Source organism: Trichechus manatus, unplaced genomic scaffold (assembly GCF_000243295.1).
Source record: "Trichechus manatus latirostris isolate Lorelei unplaced genomic scaffold, TriManLat1.0 scaffold00121, whole genome shotgun sequence".
Classification (NCBI taxonomy): domain Eukaryota; kingdom Metazoa; phylum Chordata; class Mammalia; order Sirenia; family Trichechidae; genus Trichechus; species Trichechus manatus.
The window spans coordinates 3,933,120-3,948,905 of NW_004444057.1; positions in this window are offsets into that span (position 1 = coordinate 3,933,120).

A 15,786-nucleotide genomic window follows, 5' to 3' on the forward strand; every position below is an offset into this window, starting at 1 on the left:
GGCAAATCTGCTGCAAAAGACCCCTTAAAGTGTTGAAAAGCAAAGATGTCACTCTGAGGACCTGACCCAAGCCATGGTATTTTCAATTGCCTCATACACATGCAAAAGCTGGACAATAAATAGGGAAGATCGAAGAAGAATTGCTCCTTTTGAGTTATGATGTTGACAAAGAATATTGAATATAACGTGGACTTCCAGAAGAACAAACAAGTCTGTCTTGGAAGAAGTACAGCCTGAGTGCCCCCTGGAAGCCAGGATGGCAAGACTTTGGCATACTTTGGACATGTTATCAGGATGGACCATTCCCTGGAGAAGGACATCATGCTTGGTAAAGTGGAAGGTCAGCCTAAAAAAAAAGAAGACCCTTGACGAGATGGATTGACACAGTGGCTGCAACAATAGGCTGAAACATAGCAATGATTGTGAGGATGGTGCAGGACTGGGCAGTGTTTTGTTCCGTTGTACACAGGGTCATTATGAACCGGAACTAACTGGAGGGCATCTGCCAACACAACAACTTCTTAGCATTGTTGGGAGGATTAAATCAGTTATTATATGCCAAGTATATATATTATCACTTATGTTGCTGTTGAGTTGATTCTGACTCATAACAATCCTATAGGACAGAGTAGAACTGGCCCATAGGGTTTCTAAGGCTGCAATCTCTACGAGAGCAGACTGCCACATCCTTCTCTCGTGGAGCAGCTGGGGGGTTCAAACTGCAGACCTTTCTATTAGCAGCCAAATGCTTAAACACCGCACTACCAAGGCTCCTTTATTAGTACCTAACAAATAGTAAATGCTATGCAAACATTTGCTAAAGACTTACTATTTTTTTCAGTATGCCATTCTTCACTGTATCCAACCCTTTTAGGAAATCCAATTCCTGAGTCTGGCTCAGGAGCTCACTCTTTTCTATCCCCATTGACAGGACATTATGGCCCATAGCAACTCATCCCCTGAAGTTTGGTTTATGTGCACTGGAATAGGATCACACTTATTTTTCTGAAAGGCAATACTAATTACTCCCAAAGATACTACAGTATAAATCTCCATTTTCCTAACGGCTTATTCACAGTGAAATTTAGTTCTGTTTCTCATCTGTTTACTCCATTTAAATGCCTTCCTAAACAGAAGAGCTTCCTATTCCTAATTCTCACCCTTAAATTGTGTATCTTGCATTTTAAAGATTCAGGTGTGAAAAAGAGAAGATGAGAAGTCCTCAACCTGTAAGGAGAATGTCCTGGAAAAGAGGTTCTTCTGTTTCCAGTATCTTTTAGCCTCACTTTCATAAATAGATATTGGTTACTTGCATGTTTACCAGAAAAAATTACTTTAAAGGTCATTTAGCCCAACCTTGCATTTTAGAGATGAAGCTCACATGATGACCTCTGAAGTGACAGTGGCTATTGACTATCAAGCCTGGGTTAGAAACCAGTCCCTTGAGCCTGGTCCAGAGTTCATTTTGTCACACATTTATTCTGTGTGGCACTATGCAGTGGTTGGACAAGAAGAGTTTCCACTGTCACTGTGTCTTGGATATCTTCTGTATTAGTTGGTCTATAGGCCTTTTTGTCACTATTGTGTAGTAAAGAATTTCACCTTTCCCCAAAAAGATGTCTAGCCTTTGCCCTCAGCTCCTGGGAGAGAATCCCCATTTGCCTGGGAACATTGGGCTAGCAAGACAGTAACAATGTGATTTAGTGTGGAAACTGGCCACGCCAGAAAGACTAACAATGTGACTAAGAGTGAAGGCTTTGGGTCACCTGCATATCAGTCAACCTAGAGATTGAGATCAACCACATGGGTAATCAACCAATTATGCCGATATAATTGTTGTTGGTTGCCATCAAGTTGATTCCAACTCATGGCGGCCCTATGTGCAGAGTAGAATTGCCCCAGATAGTCAGGCCTGTCTTCTGAGGCACTTCTGGGTGATTTTGAACCGCAAACCTTTTGGCTGTAGCTTAACCATTTGTGCCACCCAGGGACTCCTGCCTATATAATGGAGCCCCAATAAAATCTCTGAACGTGGAGGCTGGGGTGAGCTTCCCTGGCTGATAATACTCTGTGAGTGTTGTCACACACTGGTACCAAAAAGTAATGAGTCCTGACTCCACAGGGAAAGGACAAGGAAGTTCTATATTTGCTACGTCCTTGGACTCTGCCCAATGAGCTTCTTCTCTTGACTGATTTCAGTAAGTATCTTTTTCCGGTAATAGATCATAACTATGAATATAATAGCTTTTAGTGAGTTCCGTGAGTTCTTTAAGCAAATTATGAAAACTGATGATGGTTTTGGGAACCTCTCAAACTTGCAGTCGGTGTCAGAAGTGAGGAAAATCTTGGGGTCTGTTTCCTCTAATCTTGAAGTTGGCTAACTCTCACAGTGGCCCAAACTTCTCACAGCTATTGCATTCACAGAGTCAGAAAATAGTTAGGAAAAAGGCTGGCGTCTCCATTTGTTTTGTTTCTCAGCAGGTTTATTATTTCATCAGATGTTTTCCAATTTCATGTCCAGTGTGTTTTGAAATCTTTTGAAGCCAAAGAGGTCTTTGCTGCTAACTTATTTTGGGAATAACACTCTGTGGTTGTGGAATGTTCCTTGAGCTTGAAACATTGCTTTACTCAGGGACTGGGTTTTTCCTTTCATTTATGAACACTAATGGGAAAGGTGATAGGTTTGCATGACCCCAAAAGTTCCAGATATTTTGTCTGCCAGGTTGTGGACACAGTCTAAAAACAGCTAATTAGTGGATCCTCCAGCCAGTGGCTCAGCTTGCTCTGTAAAAACATCAGGCACAGTTACCAGGCTCCAAATGGGATTTTTCACAATTGTTACGGGGACTGTAAAGAATCACCTCTCTGAGTTAACTAGCAGGAGCTTGTCTTTGCTGGAAATCATAGTCTGCCTCTGGCCGCAAAATTTCTAGCCACAGAAAAAAAGGTAGAATTTTGATAAGCAGGGGAGAAAAAAACATTTAAATGTTCCTTAACAATCGATGTAGTGCAAACACAGGAGGTGAGCCTGGATGTAGGCAGACAGCAAATGTAGGAAGCAATGAAACAAATTAGCAACAGAAACACAGGATCTGCCTCTCCTTTGTGGCATGATTATTTAAAGTTCAAATATCTCTGATATGATTAAATTAATCTTTTTAGGATATTGTCACATTTAAAGAACCACAAGAGGAGACTGAATGAGCTGAGAGAAATACACAAATGGATCAGCAAGATGACAGCTGCTGCATTGAAATCTGGATTGTAATATGTCAGTTTCCAACACATCGCCTCTAATCCAGACAGAGACATAGCTTTCCGTCTGCCTCGTCATTATTTCCCTCTGTCTGGTGCGGTTTGGGTCACATCTGTTGGTGGCATTCTCATCTTCCTGAGATCTGCATTGACTGATAGTTTAAACCCCATGTTTATCTATGTCTGCGGTTCTTATTTTTCCCCCTGGGAAGTCGCCGGAGAAGCAGTATCTCCTGATGTGGGTGTCTTGGTTTTATTAATCAACAATTTGTGCCCATATTTAGGTATTTCTGTATGTTTCATGCTAGGATATTGGATTTTTTTAAATTATGTATGTATTTTAACACTGCTGTGATTTCAGGAAAAAAAATAATTAGATAAAATAAAAACTTAAGCTAACTTCCCAAATCTTCCAAACTAATTTGAAACAGACAGCTCACAATAAACAAAGCAAGCTTTCTGTTTGTTTGACTTTTGCATGTTTTCTATTCATGCATTGTTCTGTCTCGCATGATAAAATGATTGAGAAACACTGCTTCAACCCATAAAATTGGCTAGACACTGGCTGTGTCTAGATAATGATTTCAACTTTAGCATGCCTCTCTATGCTCAAGCCCAGGAAGTCCTTTTGCATTTCATCCATTGCTAATGCTTCATATCTTCACAGCAAATGTAACCCTTGATTTCTTTTGTAGACATATGTAATCCGAAGGCATGCAACATTTTGCAAATGTTGGCCCATATTTTTATTTTATAAGGTCTTATTTGGTCTGTTGACCAAGTTTTGATTACTTCCATATTGTTTTTAATTGTCTTAATTTCCCCAAAGATGTTCTTATTGTGTGCATCCCTTTTTATCTTTGCTTCTTTATCTCTTGTTGTGAGAGTACAGACTTGCTGACATAGTCAATGCATTTAAATCCTGAATCTTGCCGAATAGTTTTCAAATCTGTTTTAATTTTCTGATACTCGGCTGAGGACCATTATACCTTCTGTTCAGTTAATCTGTTTTTAATCAGATCTTTAAATGTTAAAGTTGTACATGAGATAAATGGTACATGAAGTAAAACCAGACCCAGTGTACTTTAGCATATGTAAATTCTTACTTTCTTCTCCCTATGTGTGGTATGGTCCTATAGTTTTATAATCTTGACTTATGCTAGAATTTATCTACTGACAAAACCTTAGCTTTTCCATATTTAAAATACAGACACATCCAAACTCCCTGAGGGACTGAATTGCTGGGCTGAGGGCTGTGGGGACCATGGTCTCGGGAAACGTCTAGCTCAATTGGCATGACACAGCTTATAAAGACAATGCTCTGCATTCTACCTTGGTGAGTAGTATCTGGGGTCTTAAAAGCCTGTGAGCAGCCATCTAAGATACTCCACTGGTCTCATCCCTTCAGGAGCAAGGGAGAATGAAGAGAACAGGATACAAGGAAAAGATTAGTCTGAAGGACTAATTGTCCACAGCTACCAAGGCCTCCATCGGACTGAGTCCAGTACAGCTAGATGGTGCCCGGCTACCACCACTGACTGCTCTGACCAGGAGCACAATAGAGGGTTCTGGACAGAGCTGGAGAAGGATGTAGAGCATAATTCTAACCCACAAAAGAAAGACCAGATTTACTGGCCTAAAGGAGACTGGAGAAACCTCGAGAGTATGGCCCTCAGACACCCTTTTAGCTCAGTGGTGAAGTTACCTCCGAGGTTCACGGTTCAGCCTGGGAGTGGACACCCCTGTAAAACCAAATGAGACTAAGGAGGTACAGGAGTCCAGTGACAAGGGCCAGAAAGCAGAAGGGGAGAAGGAAGCTGGTGATAGGGAACCCAAGGTTGAGTAAGGATATTGTTGATGTGTTGTGAGATTGTTAACCATTGTCATAGGGCAACATTTGTAGTAACTGTTAAATGAGAAACTATTTTGTTCTGTAAGCCTTCATCTTAAGTGAGAATAACAGCACAATTTGAAGAGCGTAGTCAATGTCACTGAACTGTGCATGTAGAAATTTTTGAAATGGTGTATCTTTGGCTATGTGTATTTTCACCAAAAAAAAAGATGGAGAATTTAGAGGGTTGATATGTTGTGGGGTTGTTAACCAATGTCATAAAACAACATGTGTACTTCTGTTTCATGAGAAACTATTTGTTCTGTAAGCCTTCATCTGAAGTACAATAAAAAAAAAGGAAAAAAAAATTTGTTAATTATAATCAACAGTCACAATGAGAATTGATGAATGCAAGTGTGCTTTCAATTCTATTTCAAAATATACCAGCTAAGATGCTTTCCACTGTAAGCAACAAATAACTGCACTAACAGTGGTACAGAACGTAGGGACATTTGTTTACTTAACAAGAATTCCTGAAGACCCAGACTCCTCTCCTCTTTTTTTCTTCCATCTTCGAGTATCTGTGCTATCTCTCTTATAGTTGTAATCCCAGGTCTCAAATCCTCACACTAGTGTCTAGATTGAAAGGGAAGAGAAAGCAGCAAAAAATGCTCTCTCCCTGGTGTGGTTCTCACCTGTTATCACAGGGAAATCTTTCTTGGAAGCCTTCAGCAGTCTTCCGCTTATGTCTTATCTAGGTAAGAACTGAGCCATTGGGCCATCCTTAGACCAGTAGCTGGCAAAAAGGTAAGAGTTTGTTATGACTAGCCTCGCCCAGCCATGACTTATCCCAGACCTCGGCATACTACCACAGACTCTGAGTTGACAAACTCTCTTAGCTGCCAACACAGGGCTGGGGAAAAGTTATCAAGACGCTTTCTAGCTTTACCTTGAAATCTGAAAGAAGTATAACCTCCTGTATTAGGATTCTCTTAGGTACAAAAATCCATTGCTGTTGAGTTGATTCCGACTCATAGCGACCCCACAGGGCAAAGTAGAACTGCCCCATAGGGTTTCCAAGGCTGTAATCTTTATGAAAGCAGACTACCACATCTTCCTCCCATGGGATGGCTGGTCGGTTTGAACTGGCAACCTTTCAATTAGTAGCCAAGCACTTGGGTACAAGTGACAGAAATTTATTTCAAACTAATTTAAGCAAAATATAGGATATAGAGGGAAAACATTGAGGTAGCACAGAGACTCACCGGGAAGGCTCAATAACCAAGCCTTGAGAGGGGCAGGAATGACCTAAGCCAAGGACCTTGCCTGTCCCTGGGAATCAGCTTGTGCTTGTGCTTTTCTCTGGGTGTTAGCTTCATTCTCTTAGTTCAGCATTCTCTGTGCAGTAGGGGCTGGGGCCACGGGCAGCCTCTGGATCACATCCTTACAGCAATGTGTTCAGAGAGAAAAGCGTTCTCTTTCTCCAGGAAAAGCTTGACAAATTCTGGGAAAGATTCTGATTTTTCTGTCTTGGGTCATGTGACCATGTTTGAAGCAACCATTCTGAGACTGGTCCATTTCCAGTTATATTCTGTCCTTATGGTTAGATATATCAGGATTAAGGGCTTTGGTGCCAGATTCTCTTCTAGTCTGCCTCCAAGCTCCTTGACCTACCTTTCTCTGAATGTTTATTCGTTGTCCTCTTTTTGAGATACAGTCATTCTGAGACCAAATAACTAAGTAGGTATCTTCTGTACTCTCAGTCCCTCCTTGTTTGCTCTGAGGGCCCTTCCTCACTTATCTTCTCCCTCCTATTATTTCTCATACTATGCATGGAAATTAAATTTTTGATCTTATATGGTCTCAAACTTCCTTTGCAACATAAATGCCTAGTAGAAAGCAAACATCCCTGATGAAAGACAACTAGCTGGAGAGAAGGAGAATAATTTTGCGAGATTTCTTTCCTACGCTACTCATGTCACCAAAGCAACAACTTAGTCCACCTTCTCCGAGCAGACATGCAACATATCAGGGTTACCAAAAAAAAATAAATAAAAGCCCAAACTCATTGCCATCAAGTCAATTCTGTCTCAGAGCGACCCTATAGGACAGAGTAGAACTGCCCTATAGGGTTTCCAAGGCTGTAAATCTTTATGGAAGCAGACTGGCACATCTTTCTCCAGTGGAGCAGCTGGTGGATTTGAACAGCCAACTTTCTGGTTAGCAGGGAAGCACTAACCTCTGCGCAGCCAGGGCTCCTTCGCATTAAGGTTAGGCAATCCTTATTCTTCCATTTGTATCCATTTTCCATTTGTATCGCTTAGTCTTGGTTATAAACATACGGTAATAAACAAGCACGGTCATCAAATTTCTTCAGTATATAATAGTGCATAAGCAATGGTGTTGTGATCCGTTGGGTTTTCATTGGCTAATTTTCAGAAGTAGATCACCAGACCTTTCTAGTCTGTCTAGTCAACTCACTTACTTTGGACATGTCATTAGGAAAGCCCAATCACTAAGAAAGGACATTATATTTGGTAAAGCAGAGGGTCAACAAAAACAAGGGAAACACTCATTGAGATGGACTGACATGATAGCCAAAACAATGGACTCAAACATACCAATGAACATGAAGATGATGCAGGACAGGACAACGTTTTGTTCAATTATGTATAAGTTCGACATGAGTCAGAGTCAGTTCAACAGTAACTAAAACAACAATGGTGTAAAAAATCTCAGTGCTGATTGGCTTTGAGATAATTTTCTCCCATTATTGGACATTTTTAATACACTCCTGTAACCTTCCTTCCTTCCATGCAGGTGATTACCAGGCTGTGTAGGCCACCAGGCAATCACAACCCAGACTTTGGGCTCGTCACATCTCAGCTTCCATGTTTTCTCTTAGAGTAACTGGTGTTTGCTGCATTTCCAAACTGATTTCTGTTTTGTAGTGGTGGAAGCCTGTCACCAAAATCTTGGTGGGGCTTCCCAGAATCCAGGCTGTGCTGATACAAATTATGATGCTTCTGGAGTTTTGTGGCTTAGCAAAACTACATTTTATTTGAAATAGTCTGGTAATGTTTACCGAGCATATTAAATATGTTTACAATACTTGAAAAATCAAAGAAAATTACTTGGCAATAAAGCATGTCTTCCAAGGAAATTGTTTTGAAAATTGTAGTCCAACATTCCCAAAAGAAAATAATTAGATCCCTAGCCCTATAGCCACGGTGTGATAAATCTCTCAGAGAGTGAGCCTTTATTAATTCTGCTCTTCCTTTTCTTTCTGGGTTACTCTCTAATACTTTGTTTTCCTTTCTAGTCTTTCCTTCCCTGCTGCAATATTTTTTAGCTAGCAGGCTCAATTTTTCCAACTGTTAGCTAATGGGGCTTCCTTTATTATGATACACTTCCCTCAAATCCCTAGACTCCTCTATTTCTTAGGTCTGTCTTATAAGATAGTCAGTCCATCTAACAGACAATGAAGTGGATTTATTGAATGCTCACTGTGTGCACAGGAATAGGCAATGGAAGGTGCAGGAACAGTTATGGTCCAGTTGGGAGTGAGGGCAAAAACATGTGAAAACAACAAAGGAACAAAGACGAAGCAAACAGTGTCAGTAAGTGGCTGCCAGATGGATAATCAAGGGATATCCAGTTGGACCAGGCTCATTAGGAAGACATTCTGGAACAGAGCAATTGAGAGCCAAGGACTGAAAGAGGGACTGGAGCCAGACTGGCTGGGAGCCGGGGAAGGGCTGTCTCTATTGCCCTGCAGAGAGTTATAAGGAGATTCACCCTAAGGAGTTTTGCTTCTAACAGCCACCTTAAGAGTAGTCTTTGCATCAGTTGGACTCCTGAGTCCTGGATTGGTTTCTTAGCCCTTAAATGTGAGTCAGAACCAGGGTTATACACTGTGAACCCTTTAACAGTTCATTAGGTGCCAAGAACGATGTCCTTCCAGCTGGACATTTCTAGGGAAGCTAAGAGGTATGTGTGTATGTCCCATTTGTTTGCCTAGAGAGTTTGGAGACAGAGACATAGTAGCTTTAGAAATGTTTTCTTGGCTAAAAGATTTTGTTCCTGAAATTTGTTCTTTGTGAAAAATATCACATCTCTCCATTTGGAAAATCAGATTCAAGACAGGAAGTGGCAGCTTGCAAAAACACACTCAACCTATTTTTTGCTTTCTTAAGGTGATAAACAATAGTTGATGAACTGCAAATCTCTCTGAATTATAGAAGCTCTCTGTTAACCCAGGGGGATTTTAGAAGATTTTTAAACTTTTGTTTCTTAACTCTGTTTTTCTTCCCCTGGTAAGTAGAGTTAAATTATATATATACTGAAATACTGCTAGATGTTGAGTCACCTTGGGATGTTTACCAAATATCCAGAAGCAATATTATATTACAAGAGACTAGATTTCTATTGTCTATAACTTCAGTAGCAGAAAGTCAACACACAAACTAGATCCTTAGTATCTGGAAAAAGCTAAATTTGTAAAATAAGTTTTTTAATAGATAGAATTTTGATCAGTTTGAAACGTTTTCTTTAATCTTTAATTAGATGGGATCGTTCTTCTACTTGCCCCAGTTAAAAATATTTAAGGTCTCCCCATCATTTCAGAATCAAGTCCAAACTCCTTACCATGAAAATCACAAGTTTCCTTCCAGACCTTGTTTTCCTTACCTGGGATGCTTGGGCCCTTACAACACTGGACTTCTAGTAGTTTATGGAACATGCGAGACATCCCCACACCTTCTTGCCTTTGCTTATACTGCAGCCTTTGTCTTGAATTCTCCTCTCTCTGTTCTCTGATGGGTAAACATGATATTTATGCTCTAAATACCATCTCCTCTCTGAAAAAAACAAAAAAAAAATCTCTTATTTCTCCCAATGCAGTTAGTACTCAGCACTCTTTCTACTGTGTTCCGCAAACACGCCAGTCAGCTTTCTTCTAAGTACTTGGTACGCTATATCATCATTTGGTGTGGACATGCCTTTACACACCTCTGTGTTGTGGACTCCTCAAGGAGTTTATCTTATTTATGTCCCTCACCCTTAGCACCACACAGGGCAGGTAGTAGGTGCTCATGTCATGCTTATGAAACATGAACCAACAATTTGCTTTCTGGGGTGCCTGAATTCCTTTAGGACACTATTTCACCTTATCAGCTTCTTGACCATAATGGAGATTACATCTAAATTTACGTAGCGATACAGAGAATTTCAAAACATCCAGCGTACTTGGGACTATTCTTGGTCTTAAAATCTTTGGACACCTCTTGTACTGGCTTTGCTGTGGCAGTTTAAACATATTAAAAATCTGTGATACCATTGCCTTAACTCACACAATAGACTTTATTATTTCTTTTCCATGTTAATTTTTCTATTTATTATGTAATGGCCTAAAAGTGTCCGCAAATATAGGAGTTCTGAAAGATATTCGGAAGAAAAAGTAGGGAATCAGTTTGATATTGCAAAATAAGTAAGAATATATGGGAAAGTTGGTTATTTTGTGGATTGCATTCTAGTTAGACATTTATTTTACTGTTTTACGTCTCCAAGAATACATACAATCAATTCTATACAGCCATCCCTTTTCCCTACCCTTAAGTATTTCATTTGCATTTTAAGTTTATCTCCTAAAAGTCTTCAGTATAAGCATTCTTTCAGGTTATTGACAAATCCCTGAAAAGGATTGGAATGTAGATAATTTTTTTTGTGTGCGTACTTGTATGCATACTTAGGATTTATGTAGAACACTCACTGTCAACCAGGAGGTTTCAGAGCTAAGCACTAAGGATGTCAGAGTTAAGCACTGTGAGTTCTGCTTTTGAGGGTTTACTAATCCGGTGGTAAAAATAAGAACTGCATGTAAATAACTGAAGGAGAGGGATAAGGCAGTGGTGGTTCAGTAGCAGAATTTTCACCTCCTATGTGGGAGACTCAGATTAGATTCCTGGCTAATGCATCTCAAGAGCAGCCACCACCCGTCTGTCAGTGGAAGCTTGCGTGTTGCTATGGTGCTGAACAGGTTTCAGTAGCACTTTCAGATTAAGAAGGACTAGGAAGAAAAGCCTGCTGACCTACTTCGGAAAATTAGGCAGCGAAAACCCTATGGATCGTAATGGTTTGATTCACAACTGACCATGGGGATGTGCAACATTTTGTCCTATTGTGCATCGGGTATCCATGAGTCCGGGGCCAACTCCGTGACAGCTAACAATAATACTGCCACCAACAATTAAAGCAGAAGAAACAAACTCCATGAAAGTTAGTTCAGGAAAAAAAATGCTGCGGGAGGTTAGAGGCTGGTATTTATCCCATTTTGGGAGGTGGTGGTGGTGGTGGTGATGGGAAACTTGACATCTTTGTGATTGAAGAAGGCAGGAAAAGGACATTTTCAGGTACAGCCAAAAGTAAGCAAAGGCAAGGAGGTGGCTATTCATAGGATCTGTAAGCCATTCAGCTTGACTGGCGCTCAGGTATTCCAGATGTCCTTAGCCAGGACAAATGAGAACGCAGTCATCTGTCTCAGCCACTTTAATCCATCGACTCAAGTCTCAATTAAATTGAGAGGACCAGTCAGATTCCCCCATTTTAAAGACTTGACTTTGCTTGTTCACCCCTTATTTTTGAAAAACATAGATGAAGTCAATACATACAGTATATGCCAAAAGAAAACTTGGCTTTAGTTCAGCTATAGAGGTACATTTGCTGCTACCTAATAACACATTACTGATGTAGTCAGTTTGTAGGGATGCTGTCCACAGCAAAGAAACATGGGCTGTAGAAGGGATAAATCTTAGGGTTCACCCTACAATAGTCAGGTATTTGGTCAGCTGATCAAAATAGGTCAAGTTCTCCACATTCTGTTCCCTGGAAAAATAAGCATTGGGAGGAGAGGAGGTAGAGAACCAGTCCTCCTTTTGGCTTTGTATTATAGTTGCAAGAGGTTTGGAGGCAGTCCTCTTGTGCTCATGGCAGCATAGGTTGAGAACGGGTGTGAGAGGCCGCATGGGAGACCAGATCAGATGAACAAGGGACACAAGAAATGGTAGCAGCAGGGTTGACTCCAGGACAAACCACAGAGCTGACAAGGTTGAGCTTTTCTGAGAGCCTTAATTCCCATCTCTCATCCTCCAAACTAGGTGTCAAGGTTAAAGTCTCTTTCTGCAGGCTCTGGTTTAAAGTTGGTTGTGTAACAAGACCCAGGAAGCAGATGGGGATTCCAGGGACAAGCAATAGAATGAATGACCTATTTAATCTTGGCTTTGCTACCTGCTGATGGTGTGACTGAAAATGAATCATTGGTTTTAGCCTGGTCCCAAATAGCCCTCCTCTGTGCTCCTGCAGCAGGTTCATTGACCATTCCTCTACCATTATTTCCCAAAGGCTATATTGACCATGTGTAGTGGGTTGAACTGTGGCCCCCGAAACTAATGTCCATTCAGAACCTCAGACCTTATTTGGAAATAGGTTCTTTGCAGATTTAATTCATAAAGGATCTTGAGATGAAATCATCCTGGATTTAAGACAGACCCTATGTACAATGACTGCTGTCTCTATAAGATAAAGGACAGGGAGATTTGGGCACACAGACCCAGAGAAAAGAAGACCATGCAAAGATGAAGACAGAGATTGGATTTATGCTGCCATAAATCAAGGAATGCCAGGAGCCACCAGAAGCTGTAGGAAACAAGGAAAGGTCCCCTAGAGAATTTGATTTTGGATTTCTAAGCTCTAGAACTGTGAGAAAATAAATTCCTGTTGCTTTAAGTTATCAAATTAGCAGTACTTTGTTACGGCATCTTAGGAACTAATACACTATGTTTTATGAGTTTACCTGGATACACATTCATTGCAAGAGAGGTTATTTTAAGGGTGCAGCAGCCACTGAGACCACCAGGGATTAATGGACAAAGGTGCCATGGTAGACGAGGAGAATGCTGTTGGAGCACCTCACCCTGTGACACAACACGTTAGAATTTGTGGGTGGTTGTTTCCTTCACTCACCTGCTCTAGATCCAGTCTCCCTTCCATTCTTTCTTCCTTTCATTTTTTCATTCTCACCAAAAAAAAAAGAAAGCAGTTGGAATGTGAATGTAGGAAAATAAAGATATGGGATTAGCAGTCTTGCTTCGTCTGCTCAGAACTGAGGGCTAACACTCATCTACATGTGGAAGATGTCATCAGTCCCCACACGGTGCTTACACTTGCAACTGCTAAAAAACACTTTGGATCTTCAGAACAGATGTCTTTTTGGGAGAAAAAAGTGTATTTTCTCCTTTGTTGACTTACGCTACTTAAAAAAAAAAAAAATGACTGTGACAGAACAATGCATCCATTCCCCTCACCCCCTGTGTTTCTGTTCTTCGTACCTCTGTGAAAAGGGGCATTTGACATCATAAATCATCACAGTTATGCTAGGAGAGGCAGGTGATAATGGCAAGAGAAAGGTTTCCCTGCCTTTTAGAGGCTCCAACCTGAAGACTATGAAAATCTCAAGTGTACTTCCAGAAAAGAAGACTAGAGGGCTCTCAGTTCGTTGTCCCAGGACCTTGGCGATAGGATAGGGAAAAGGTTAGTGCAGAGGTAGACTAAAAATCTAAAAAACAAACAAACAAACAAGGAGCAAGAAGAAGTAAGGGAATCAGAGAGCAAAGAGGATCACCAATATTTTTCCTAGGATGGCCTTGATTGGATTGAAGGCCGCCTGGCTGGGCAAAGTGAATAAATGTGGCTTAGTAGTTTCAGAAACCCTGGTGGCAGAGTGGTTAAGAGCTATAGCTGCTAACCGAAAGGTCAGCAGTTTGAATCCACCAGCAACTCTATGGGGCAGTTCTCCTCTGTCCTGTAGGGTTGCTATGAGTTAGAATTGACTCGATGGCAACTTTTTTTTTTTTTTTTAGTGGTTTCTAGTCTTGATGTATGTTGGTGAATGGCTAATAGCAGCATTATTAGACTGTTCCTACATACCGTTCCAGACTTCGTGGGCATAATGAACAATGTGTAACATGATAGAATCCTTTAAGTCGGAAAAATGTAAAATTTATTTGTAACTATAAGTCTTTTGGCCTAATAAAAGGGCAGAACATTGAAATTCAACAATTGTCATTGGAAAAAAGCGTAGGCTGAGACTAGGATACCAAGGGAGCAATGTCTTATGGTCTAATAATGCTTTCCTGAAAACAAGAACAAAAGTGGGAACTAGAGACAACAGTCGTAGCTGGAGGCATTTTAATACAGTGTAGAAAAATGACAAAAAACAAATTTAAAAGTATATATAAATACCCCTATCCTAATTACTTAGTAATGCATTGACAAAAAAAAAAAAAAAATAACACAAATAGGGTGGCTTTAAAGATCAGAGATATATTATCTCACAGTTCTGGAGGCTAAAATTTCAAATCAGGGTCTCAGATGTGTTGATGTCTTCTGTGGGCCTCCCTCCTAATTTCGGGTGTCTGTTGGCACTCCTTGACATTCCTTTACTTGTAGACAGGTTGTCATGTGGTATCTGTCTTCTCCCTGTGTGTGTGCCTCTGTGTCTACTCTGGTCTTTTTATAGACAGCACTCAGAAGTGATGAGGTTTATGACCCACCCTATTCTGGTGTTGCCTCATTAACATAACAAAAGAAAACTCCTATTTCCAAACAGGGTCATATTTACAGGTACAGGAATTAGGACTTCATATTTCTTTTGGGGAGACAAATTTCAATCCAGAAAAGTTCCTTAAAAATACTTCAGTCATAATAAGAGAAATGCAAATTAAAATTACATTAACATACCATTTCTTTTTTTAAAAATTTTTTTTATTGTGCTTTAGATGAAGGTATAATATCAAATTAGATTCTCATTAAACAATTAATATACAGATTGTTTTATGACATTGGTTGCCAAACCCATGGTGTGTCAGCACTCTCCCCTTCTTGACCTTGGTTTCCCCATCTCCATTCGTCCAGTTTTCCTGTCCCCTCCTGCCTTCTCATCCTTGCCCCTAGGCTAGTGGGCCCATTTAGTCTCATATACATGGTTGAGATACATGTATTATTGTTTGTTTTATAAGCCTACCTAATCTTTGGCTGAAGGGTGAACCTCAGGAGTGACTTCAGTACTGAGTTAAAAGGGTGTCTAGGGGCCATACTCTTAGGGTTTCTCCAGTCTCTGTCAGGCCAATAAGTCTGGTCTTTTTTTGTGGGTTAGAATTTTGTTCTACATTTCTCTCCAACTCTGTCCAGGACTCTCTATTGTGATCCCTGTCAGAGCAGTCAGTAGTGGTGGCCCGGGTGCTGGACTCAGTCTTTGGACTAATCTTTCCCTTGTGTCTTTGGTTTTCTTCATTCTCCCTTGCTCTAGACAGGGTGGGACTGTTGCCCAAAGCAGGTCCTGCTCAGTACAGCTTCTTGTCAGTAAAGACACACCAAGGTGAGCAGGGAGGAAGAGCATTTATTGCAAGCACTCAGGCAAGGAGCAAGGAGGTGTATACCTCAAATCAAGCTCTCTGAACAAAGACAGGCAGAACCTTTTATACTGTCTCTCACAAGGAAGTACATAGAAACATGGACTACATAGATTATCATGGCACACAAGCACAGTAAGACGAATTGCATTTTTTTTCTTTGGCAAGTAGGCTAGTAAACTGGGTCTGACTGGCTTGAGCCGCACCCAATGCTCTGAGGACGGAGGTGGGGGA